The following is a 13,170-nucleotide window of genomic DNA, read 5'->3' on the forward strand; positions in this document are numbered from 1 at the left end:
TTTTTTTTTAAAAAAAATTTTTCTGAATCATAAAACAGGAATATTTATAAAATTTTTGATATTTTTTATTCATGTGAAGAAGATAGCTTAGTTATACATTAATAATTAAGTGAAATATCAAGATTTTATTCTATCAAATGTTACAATAAAATTTGTATGAATATTTGAATTTGGGACTTGCTATTGGTTCTATTTCTTAGGTTAATTAAAGTCTTTTGTTGCAATATTTGAAATGATATTTTCTGTAGGCTTGATAAGGACACTATTTTGTGGGTTTAAGGACATTCTTTTGTTTTGTGGTAATTTTGGAATTACATTATTTTGGTAATTTTAGGACATTCTTCAATTGTAGTAATTTAAGGACATTCTTTAATTGTCTAAATTTTAGTACATTCTTTAATTATGTTAATTTTAAAAGTTCACATTATTGTGTTAATTTAAGGACATTCTTTAATTGTGGTAATTTTAGGACAGAAATCTTTATTTGCTGTAATTTAAGGACATTATTTGTGTTAATTTTAGGACATGTTATTTTAGTCAGGGGCTGTGATTAAATTGCTTGGTTGGAAAGTGTGAGTGATCTGTGATATGTAAAACGGTCCAATATAATGACATTATTTATGTTGAAAGACACAAATTGTTATTTGCGTTGAAAGAGACATTTTTTCTAAAAAGCAAAATAATATATTCAGTGAAAAACACGATCAGCTGTTTTTAATACTAAGACTTTTATGTTTTATATAAAGTGAATAGTGAAAATATGATGGCCTTATATTATAATTATACATACTTTGACAAATAAATAAAAGTACAAATTTATTCAGTGTGTTTAGTGTTTATATGACTTCAATTAATTTTGCCTTAGTTAAAGGCAAAAAGCACATGAGAATATTTTGTTTTGTGTGTAATACTGAAAGTGAACACAAGATGAAACGGGGGCATGGGTGGAGAGCCTCATTTCCTATTTCATGAGATAATTATACATTCATGCCAATTTTCATTAAAATCTGAGATAGGGACCAGAAATGTTTTCTTGTTTCATGTATAGAGAGCCATGGTTCTAAACCATTTTGTCACAGAATGAAGAAGACTTTTGTTCCCTTTTATTCATTTACTTGCCCCAAATCAGATTAAATCACTAAAACAGACAGGCGGGCAGGCAACACAATTTCCACTCTCCCCTCTCCAATTTTATTGGGGATAATAAAGCCAAATGAAGGCTTACATCCATCATCAACAAATATTCAACATAAGAACAAACCCAAAAGTTTTTCCTCTTTCAATTTTTATTTTATTTGTTTTACACACTGACTTTTTTTTATTTATTCATGATCAGTATAACCAGTACATTCAATGTACGAGTTATACACAAATATTATATTAAACAAGATATGTTTGTAAAACATGTATGCCCCCTATCAGCAGCCAATTAGTCATGTGATAAGGTTATTATGCATGACTTCTGACCCAGTGATCAAACAATTAAAAAGGATTATCAAGTATCTACTGGTCATGACCTTAACCTTTGACCCCTTGACCCAAAACTCAATGGGGTCATCTGCTGCGTCACGACCAATCATCATACAAAGTTTGAAGTTCCTAGGCCTAAGCGTTTTTAGTTAATTGATCAGAAACCGTTTTTACCTTTCAAGGTCAATGTGACCTGACCTTTGACCACTTGACCCCAAAATCAATAGGTCATCTGCTGGTCCATGACCAATCACCATACCAAGTTTGAAGTTCCTAGGCCTAAGGGTTCTTTAGTTATTTTGATCGGAAACCGTTTTAACATACAAGGTCAATGTGACCTTGACCTTTGACCCCAAAATCAATGAGGGGCATCAGCTGCTCATGACCAATCACCATGCCAAGTTTTGAAGTTCCTAGGCCGAAGCGTTCTTTAGTTATTGATCAGAAAACCGTTTACTTACAATGTCAATGTGACCTTGACCTTTGACCCCTTTGATCCCAAAATCATTAGGGTAGTCTGCTGGTCATGACAAATCACCATGCCAAGTTTGAAGTTCCTAGGCCTAAGCGTTTCTTAAGTTTTTGATCAGAAACCGTTTTTTACTTACAAGGTCAATGTGACCTTGACCTTTGACCCCTTGACCCAAAACTCAATAGGGGTCATCTGCTGGTCACGACCAATCATCATACAAATTTTTGAAAGTTCCTAGGCCTAAGTTTTTAGTTAATTGATCGGAAACCGTTTTTACCTACAAGGTCAATGTGACCTTTGACCTTTACCCTTGACCCCAAAATCAAAAAGGTCATCTGCTGGTCATGACCAATCACCATACCAAGTTTGAAGTTCCTAGGCCTAAGGGTTCTTTAGTTATTGATCAGAAAACGTTTTTTACCTATGAGGTCAATGTGACCTTGACCTTTGACCCCTTGAACCCCAAAATCAATAGGGGGTCATCTACTGATCATGACCAATCATCATATCAAGTTGAAGTCCCTAGGCCTAAGGGTTCTTTTGTTATTGATCGGAAACCGGTTTTTACCCAAGAGGTCAATGTGATTCTTGACCTTTTGACCCCTTAACCCCCAAAATCAATAGGGGGTCATCTGCTGGTCATAACCAATCACCATTTACCAAAGTTTGAAGTTCCTAGGCCTAAAAGTTTCTTTAGTTATTGATCGAAACCGTTTTTGCTTACAAGGTCAATGTGACCTTGACCTTTGACCCCTTGACCCCAAAATCAATAGGGTCATCTACTGATCATGACCAATCACCATACCAAGTTTTGAAGTTCCTAGGCCTTAAAGTTCTTTAGTTATTTGATCGGGAAACCATTTTTCCTTACAAGGTCAATGTGACCTTGACCTTTGACCCCTTGACCCAAAATTCAATAGGGGTCATCTACTGATCATAACCAATCACCATACCAAGTTTGAAGTTCCTAGCCTTAATGTTCTTTAGTTTTTGATCGAAACTGTTTTTCCTTACGAAAGGGTCAATGTGACCTTGACCTTTGACCCCTTGCACCCCAAAATCAATACTGGGGTCATCTACTGATCATGAACAATCACCATACCAAGTTTGAAGTTCCTAGGCCTTAAGGTTCTTTAGTTATTGATCGGAAACCGTTTTTGCCTACGAAGGTTCAATGTGACCTTTGACCTTGACCCCTTGACCCAAAAATCAATAAGGGGTCATCTACTGGTCATGACCAATCACCAACCAAGTTTGAAGTTTCCTAGCCTAAGGGTTCTTAGTTATCACTCGGAAACCATTTGGTCTACGGACCGACGGACCGACAGACCGACGGACCGACGGACCGACAAGTGCAAAGCAATATACCCCCTTTTCTTCGAAATGGGGGCATAAATATTCACTAACTTAACAATATAAACAAGATTAGCTGTAACAAACATTTTTATAATACACTGAACTAATGGATCAGGAGTATCCCATAAAGCCATCCCACAAATAAACAAAGCTACATGCAAATATGTATATATACATGTATATTATATACATCCATATACAATTTTCATAAACATATATTTTAGTAACATGATTCAGTAACATAAAATTCCATTATATAAATATATACACTTCTCTTTACACATTATACATACTTAATACACTATATGCCATTAACTATACACATACAAGTATTTCCATTAACACATTCCATTACTTGGCATACCATTCCATTATTTTTACAAGTATTTCCATTAACACATTCCATTAATTGGATTACAGGTATTTCAATTAACACCTTACTTTAATTGGCATATTATTCCATTAACACATTCCATTATTTTTACAAGTATTTCCATTAACACATTCCATTATTTTTTTTACAAGTATTTCCATTAACACATACCATTAATTGGCATACTATTCCATTAACACATTCCATTATATTTACAAGTATTTCCATTAACACATTCCATTATTTAACATACAGTTCCATTAAAATAGTCCATTATTTAACAAACACAATTTAATAAAAAAGAAACATATTCCTTTACTAGTTACCCTGGTTAATATAATAAAAGCCGGATAAAAATAATAAGAGCCTGTGCTATGAGAACATAAATAGTTAAGACCCCAATAAACCTGTTTGCTTGTGGCCGTCATTTTATTTTTTGAAGGAAAACTAAGAGTAAAATGCTAGGAGTGAGGAAAAAAAAGTGGGGATATAAAGATGAAAGTTTAAACTTCAACCCAGTCTTCAGTATAGAACCTGGTCACACTTTTGACCCGGCCATGTTTGTTCTAAATTAAACAAGGGTCCATCCGCCCGTTCAGGCACTGAAAGTCTGACCTCACTTTATACTGGTGGTGAAGTTTTATCACTTCCGGTTCCAAGCAGGTTAAAGGATAATATTATGTACAGTTTATCATAAAACCTTTTAACCCAAGAAGGCCGAAAATTAAAACAAGAGGGCCATGATGGCCCTGAGGTCGCTCACCTGTATAAAGGCACCCGGAGCGGGGCCAGTTTAAACATATTTGAACAAACTTGGAAGACACCCATTAGAAGATGTTTCACGATGTTAAGTTTTTACTACACACATATAATGAAAAACAATGATCTACCCCCCCCCCCCCCCCTTCCGCTACCCCCCCTTTTTTTAAAGTTTTTACTATAATTATGCATATAGGGAAAATCAAAGAACCCCTGGGGCGGGCCAATTTTTGACCCCAGGGCTTTTATTTGAACAAACTTGGTAGACACTCACTAGAAGATGTTTCATGCCAAATATCTAAGCTCTAGCTCTTAGGGTTTTTTAAAAGAAGATATTTAAAGTTTTTTCTTTCGGTTGCCATGGCAACCAGAGTTCTGCATGGAATTAAATTCTTTGAACAATTTTTAAAGGTGACCACCAAAGGAACATTCCTGTGAAGTTTGGATGAAATTGGCTTAGTGGTTTATATGTCATTTAAAGTAAAAATTTACGGATGGACGGACGCCGGACGAAAAGCGATCACAAAAGCTCACCCTGTCACTTTGTGACAGGTGAGCTAAAAAGTAAGATACGCAATCTAATAAGCTCCAAACATACTGTAAAATCTGTATTATTCGTGTGACACAAATTTTCGTGGATAAGTCAATCCAAGAATTTAAGATTAAATGAAATCTTATTTCTTCTGCTATAAGATTATTTTTGCATTTGAATTTTACTTTATTGCAAAATCAGCCGGATTCTTTAATTTTTCAATAAAGTGAAATGAATGATAATGTCTTTTTTTTGACAAAACCACCAAAATGTCATGCCCATGAAATTAAATCAGAAGCATTATGCAACTACTCAAGCAAGAAGTAAAGTTTACAGAAATATAAAATATTATAGACTTGGTTAATCAAAGATTATGCTAATATATATATGCCTGAATATGTTCGTGAACAAGAGCACAGCATGTGGTTTTACCACTCGTCTGTTGAAAATTCTGATTTAAAAAGGGGCATAACTCCAGAAATATTACTTTCAGAATTATGCCCCTTGTCTAACAACTGCACATTCAAAGTTTCATGTTTATCACTTTTAAAATGTTTGAATTATGGGCTATATTAAAGTTTTAGCCTGAGGCCAACAACAACGACATCGCAACGATCATTATAGCTTGACTTTTTCTTCCAAAAAGACAAGATTATAAAAGCAAGACATAACAATACTAATATATATTCAGCTTAGTGCAGTAACGGGTAAAGTCATTCTAAATTTAATAGGAGTTAACCAGTTATTGCACTAAGTTATGTTTAAAGAGTATGAAGCTAAACTGGGCTGCCTATACACGATAAAATATCTGCTATATCTCATTAATAATGAACAAATTTGTATTAAAATCTGTGTTAAAAAAACCCACTAAAAACAGAAAAACAAACAAATCAAAACGTTGTATTACAAGAAAAGGCAACTTTCAAATTTTTTTTAATAAAATACTAATTGGATAGATCAACAAAAAAAAGAAGAGAGTTATGATTGCTTGACCAAAGCCCTCATTTTTTGTCCATTTTTAGAAAAATTAAAAATTATATGGTAAAAATTATCTATTCCATGCATTTATCACACAAGAAGATCCAAATATTTAATTTTTACAATAATTGTTATCTATTTCATGCTTTTATCACACAAGAAGATTCAAATATCTCAAGTACTTTTGACTGTGAGGAACAGATTTTTTAAAAATTTCAGTTTTAAAGTCCATTTTCTGAATTACAGTGAATAATTACGAACAACTAAAAACATAGTAACTGGCAAAATAAGCTATAAAAATTTCATAAATCACACTGATGTTATATATTTTTTGTATATATTTGGAGAGTTTTCACAAAATCTGTGTTATTAAATGCACATGATTTATTATATAACAACTTGATTAAAAAAAAAGAAGAAGACAAAAACATTCCCCTTACAAAGTATTTAACAAATGTCATCTTTTATATAGTAGGGGTAGTCAAGTATAGCTTTACACCCTTTAATTAAACTCGTAGTGCATATAATGCACAATCATATTGTTAATAACTATCCATTACTACATTAAACAAACAGAATTAAAATCTTCCATCTAAATATGCACAATCCTTCAACATTATTACCATAAAGTGACATTATGCTCATTTTATTAAATTTTTTTTGACTTTCAAGTTGAATTAGTAATATATTTAAAAGATTGACTGTACATATGTAATAATGGTAAGTGACCCAACATTGATAATGAAAAATGTTTATGATACACTATAAACACTACCTAAAATAGAAAACATCTGCCCTATTCATTTTAAGATTTGAGAGTTACCCATATAACGATATTTGTATACATTTCCTTTGGTCGTTATTTTTTCATAATAAAATTGAACACAATTATGGCAAAATGTTAAGTTATTTTTATCTATTTTATCTCTAATTGTTTACTGATCATTTATACTTGGCGGGCATAATGTCACTTTAGTATTATATATAATGATTATAATATTCACTTTAGTATTATATATAACAAGATATGTTTGTAAAACATGTATGCCCCCTATCTGCAGCCAGTTAGTCATGTGATAAGGTTATTATGCATGACTTCTGACCCAGTGATCAAACAATTAATAAGGGTTATCAAGTATCTACTGGTCATGACCTTAACCTTTGACCCCTTGACCCAAAACTCAATAGGGGTCATCTGCTGGTCATGACCAATCATCATTACAAAGTTTGAAGTTCCTAGGCCTAAGCGTTTTTAGTTAATTGATCGGAAACCGTTTTTTACCTACAAAGTCAATGTGACCTTGACCTTTGACCCCTTGACCCAAAATCAATAGGTCATCTCTGCTGGTCATGACCAATCACCATACCAAGTTTGAAGTTCCTAGGCCTAAGGGTCCTTTAGTTATTGATCGGAAACCGTTTTAACATACAAGGTCAATGTGACCTTGACCTTTGACCCCAAAATCAATAGGGGTCATCTGCTGGTCATGACCAATCACCATGCCAAGTTTGAAGTTCCTAGGCCGATGCGTTCTTAAGTTATTGATCAGAAACCGTTTTTACTTACAATGTCAATATGACCTTGACCTTTGACCCCTTGATCCCAAAATCAATAGGGGTAATCTGCTGGTCATGACAAATCACCATACCAAGTTTGAAGTTCCTAGGCCTAAGCGTTCTTAAGTTTTTGATCAGAAACCATTTTTACTTACAAGGTCAATGTGACCTTGACCTTTGACCCCTTGACCCAAAACTCAATAGGGGTCATCTGCTGGTCACGACCAATCATCATACAAAGTTTGAAGTTCCTAGGCCTAAGCGTTTTTAGTTAATTGATCGGAAACCGTTTTTACCTACAAGGTCAATGTGACCTTGACCTTTGACCCCTTGACCCCAAAATCAATAGGTCATCTGCTGGTCATGACCAATCACCATACCAAGTTTCAAGTTCCTTAGCCGAAGGGTTCTTAAGTTATTGATTGTAAAGCATTTTTACCTACAAGGTCAATATAACCTTGCCCTTTGACCCCTTAACCCCAATATCAATAGGGGTCATCTGCTGATCATGACCAATCACCATAATAAGTTTGAAGTTCCCAGGCCTAAGGGTTCTTTAGTTATTGATCGGAAACCGTTTTAACCTAAGTGGTCAATGTGACCTTGACCTTTGACCCCTTGACCCCAAAATCAATCGGGGTCATCTACTGATCATGACCAATCACCATATCAAGTTTGAAGTTCCTAGGCTTAAGGGTTCTTTCGTTATTGATCGGAAACCGTTTTTACCTACAAGGTCAATGTGACCTTGACCTTTGACCCTTAAACCCAAAATCAATAGGGGTCATCTGCTGGTCATAACCAATCACCATACCAAGTTTTGAAGTTCTAGGCCTAAGGGTTCTTTTGTTATTTGTCAGAAACCGTTTTTACCCAAGAGGTCAATGTGACCTTGACCTTTTGACCCCTTGACCATAAAATCAATAGGGGTCATCTACTGATCATGACCAATCACCATACCAAGTTTGAAGTTCCTAGGCCTTAAGGTTCTTTAGTTATTGATCGGAAACCGTTTTTGCTTACAAGGTCAATGTGACCTTGACCTTTGACCCCTTGACCCCAAAATCAATAGGGGTCATCTACTGATCATGACCAATCACCATACCAAGTTTGAAGTTCCTAGGCCTTATGGTTCTTTAGTTATTGATTGGAAACCGTTTTTGCTTACAAGGTCAATGTGACCTTGACCTTTGACCCCTTGACCCCAAAATCAATAGGGGTCATCTACTGGTCATGACCAATCACCATACCAAGTTTGAAGTTCCTAGGCCTAAGGGTTCTTTAGTTATCACTCGGAAACCATTTGGTCTACGGACCGACGGACCGACAGACCGACGGACCGACGGACCGACGGACCGACAAGTGCAAAGCAATATACCCCCTTTTCTTCGAAATGGGGGCATAATAATTATAATATTATTTTATACAACTATTCTTACATAATTTTAACACAAATATTGATGTAGATGCATTTTTACAAAATGAGACTTGTGCTCTTAATATATTTCTATGCATAAACTTATAATTTCCGAGGACATTACCATTTCTGATTATCAAATATATTCAAGTGCTTAACTAGAACTCCGCGAGTCGGATGTGTCGCCTTGTGAACAATATAGTTTAGGAGAAATGGCCAGGAAAAAAATGAAATATGTAAACTAACAAAGGTCAATAACTCAAAATATAAAAAGTGCAGAGCAACAGTTTCTATGTACTGCACTTCTTATCTTATCAATAAGATCTATCATTCTATGAAGTTTCAAGTCCATAATTATCTTTTATAAGTTATGAGAAATAGCCAGGACAAAAATATAGTATGAAAATTAATAAAGGGTAAAAACTCACAAATAAGAAGTGCAGAGTACCGGTTCTTGTACACTGCACTTTTTCTTAATGAGATCTATCATCCTATGAAGTTTCATGTCCATAGCTTTCATACTTGAGGAGAAATGACCGGGACAAAGTATGAAAACTAAAAAAGGGCAATAACTCAAAAAATAAGAAATGCAGAGTACTGGTTCTTGTGCACTGCACTTCTTCTTAATGAGATCTATCAACCTATGAAGTTTCAAGTCCATAGATTTTATACTTTCGGAGAAATGGCCTGGAAAAGAAATAAAGTATGAAAATTAACAAAGGGCAATAACTCAAAAAATAAGAAATGCAGAGTACCGGTTCTTGTACACTGCACTTTTTCTTAATGAGATATATCATCCTATGAAGTTTCAAGTCCATAGCTTTAATACTTTAGGAGAAATGGCCCGGACAAAAATAAAGTATAAAAATTAAGAAAGGGCAATAACTCAAAAACTAAGAAATGCAGAGTACCAGTTCACGTGCACTGCACTTCTCCTTAATGAGATCTATCATCCTATGAAGTTTCAAGTCCATAGCTTTTATAGTTGAAGAGAAATGGCCCGGACAAAATTAAAGTATGAAAATTAACAAAGGGCAATAACTCAAAAATTAAGAAGTGCAGAGTACCGGTCCTTGTGCACTGCACTTCGGGTTAATGAAAGAAGCTTGCATACCAAGTTTGAAGACAATCAGACTTAAAGTGACTGAGTTATGCTCCGGACAAGCTTTAAGGGACGCCGACAATGACGCCGCCGACAAAAGTAACCCCTATATGTCGCCTTTTCAAGGCGACACAAAAACTAAATTCTTAACTTTCAAAAACTTAACTTGAACTCAAAATTCTCTTGTTAGCAAAATAATAACAAGCTAGAAATAATAATAAGAGGCTGTTTGTAATTTGTCTGAAATAGAGACCTAAAATTATCATGCACAAGACAATAAGTGGAGATGCCAATAGGAAACACCCAAAGATCAAGGATATAGTTTAAAACATTTAAAGCTCTCTGGACCTGCACATTTCTCAATGTATTTTAATGCACATCATTCTGTCAATAAACAAAGATTGTAAATATCTATTTTATCCACCAATTACCTTGACCCCAATAAACCAAACAACAACCCATAGGGTCTACCTACCAAATATGAAAGAGATCAGTTGATAAAGGCTGCAAGAGCACAAGTGTAAAAGTCTATTTTCATCAGTTGTCTAACCTTGACCATGACATTCAAAGACTACTCAAAATATTTACCTACCAAATACTGAAAGACAGTCCAAGAATAAAGGCAGTACTGTAGAAGGAAAAGTATAAAATCTATTTTTAGCACTGGTGACCTTGACCTTAGTGCCTTTTTAGCACTGGCAACCTTGACCTTAGTGTTCCATTATTCCACTCAAACTTAGGGGACCCTCCCAAAGTATCTACCTACCAATTCAGAGAAACAATTCAGCCAATAAACAAAACTTAAAAGTATTATTCCTACGTAATTATGATCAAATAATTTGCCACTAAATTGAAGAAGCAAGTGCAAACAGTTAATGTTTTAAGTTTGATTTCCTTGCAGTTGTTGGGAATAATTTTTTTTTGAAATTTGGGATAAAAGGAGTTATTTTGGATTTGGAATGGGGATAGTGTCCCTCGTGATAAGGTAAAATTGCCCAAAGTGCAGGGTTTTGTTCGAATCAATGTACATGGCGGGCTATACAAACTAACTAGATGCTATAAAAACAAATATATTCCCATTTGAATAGAACCTAAATATCCATGCAATCTGACCAATCCCTGCTCTTTATCTTTCTTTGGCATTTCAAGACAGTACCAAATTCAAACGAAGCATTCCATGACATAGAGTAAGCAGAGCAAAGATTCAAATTCCACAACTATTAATTTTGAAATATATTGTCACCTTAGTGCAGTAACTGGCTTACTCTTAATATAATTTTATAAGAGTTAACCCGTTATTGCATTAAGGTGATATATATATGAAAACCTGATAATAATGCGGCAGAAAATTTGAAGGAAGGTCGTGTTTGGCCTCTGTTACGGGGTATGTTGTTACAAACGTCTGACAGGAGAATGGACGGACAACACATTGTTAACCCTAAATGTTCGTTTAACAGCTTTTTGTTCTCACTGAGCTTAAAATTAACTAAGAATAAACAGTGCTATCCAGTAATGCCATCAACATGTTAAAACAATGTTGTCTTTATGTTAAAACAATGTTGTCTTTATGTTAAAACAATGTTTTCTTTATGTTAAAACAATGTTGTCTTTATGTTAAAACAATGTTGTCTTTATGTTAAAACAACATTATCAACATGTTAAAACAACATTATCAACATGTTAAAACAGCATTATCAACATGTTAAAACAACATTGTCAACATGTTAAAACAATGTTGTCTACATGTTAAAACAACATTATCAACATGTTAAAACAATATTATCAACATGTTAAAACAACATTACTAAAAACAATGTTGTCAACATGTTAAAACAATGCAGACAATCTGTTTAAACAATGCTGTCAAGCTATTAAAACAAAGGAGTAACGCAGAAATTATCAATCAACAAAATATAACAAAAGCTTAACATAAAATAATTCAGGCAAATATTTTTTACAAAGGCTAACAAAAGATATATATAATTGATTAAAATAATTTTACACAGGCGTTAACAAATGCATAAAATAAAACTAATGAAATAACATGATCTTACATAACCATCATAAAATCATAATCAACTGACATAATACAATGGAGAACTATCATCACGAAAATTTACTCAAGTAACATAATTTTATACATACTTTTTAACTCAACTTTTAACATGATTTTTCCGAAGCATAAAATGATGATTATCATCAATTCACATAAAACTTCACATTTTCCTTTTCATTCAAATTTTTCATCTTTTCAGTTTTCAAATGATCAATTTCCGCATACTGAACATTTTCCTTCGACACATCATCCAACGAGGACGGATGCCGACTTTTGACAACGCGCGGAGACGTACCGTCCATATTTTCCGTAGATCCTTTCAGGTCAAGGTCAGCGTAATGTAACTCGTTATCATTATCTGAATTCAGCTGCTGCTGTGAACTACACTTCGCCTGATTGCCAGACGACAAACCACTCGCGGGAAAGTTCATCTCTTCATACGAAGACAAGTCTGTAAAACTGTGACGACTGTGTTGAACATGATCCAGATTTTCTACATCTTTAATTTTGTCTACATTCTGTGGCACTATCATGCATGGCATGCTTTTTTGTTTATGTAATTCCAGGCTGGCAGTAGCCGGTTCCAGACATCCTTGTGACGGCAATCTATTTCCAGATGCCCCATTACCTTGTTTTGTTTGGCTCGTCAGGCAAGCTGGCCCACTCGCTTTTCTTGCCCTATACGCAATGAACTTCATTATTTGATCTTGGACTGATAGCAGACGGACCAACAGGTACACTGCTCTGACGTGAGAGAAACTGTATTCTGCTGTATACCTCCGTAGGACCTTGGTGTTGGCAAAGATTTTCTCAAATTATCCCCACATAAGCCAAACGATGCCAAACCAAAGCCTGGGACTTTCCTATGCTTGTATTAGACGAGCGACAGGATAAGGGTGACTTGAATGGCGACCCCTAGTTCTCGACTTCCCTACTGAACTGCCCACTAAGTAGAATCATCCGATATGTAACTGAGAGGAGTCTCAGGGACGGGGATGTCATCTCCTTCCTCGCTGATATAACTGATGGGTGTTTCCGGACAAGGAATACTATCCTCACTTCCCAACACTCTCTAAAACCTTTCTGCTTCTATCACTA

General features: G+C 34.7%; 1 long non-coding RNA gene across 1 annotated transcript; it reads right to left on the reverse strand.

Annotated features, from left to right (window-relative positions):
- Positions 1-3,622: 3,622 nt before the first annotated feature.
- LOC132758996 (uncharacterized) lies at positions 3,623-4,464 on the reverse strand. The gene is made up of 2 exons (XR_009629652.1): positions 3,768-4,464; positions 3,623-3,734 (listed from the first exon to the last, which is right to left on the reverse strand). It is a non-coding gene; the product is annotated as an uncharacterized LOC132758996 (long non-coding RNA).
- Between the last annotated feature and the right edge of the window lie 8,706 nt (positions 4,465-13,170).

Source organism: Ruditapes philippinarum, unplaced genomic scaffold (assembly GCF_026571515.1).
Source record: "Ruditapes philippinarum isolate M1 unplaced genomic scaffold, ASM2657151v2 ctg21091_1_1_1_1, whole genome shotgun sequence".
In the NCBI taxonomy this organism is placed as follows: domain Eukaryota; kingdom Metazoa; phylum Mollusca; class Bivalvia; order Venerida; family Veneridae; genus Ruditapes; species Ruditapes philippinarum.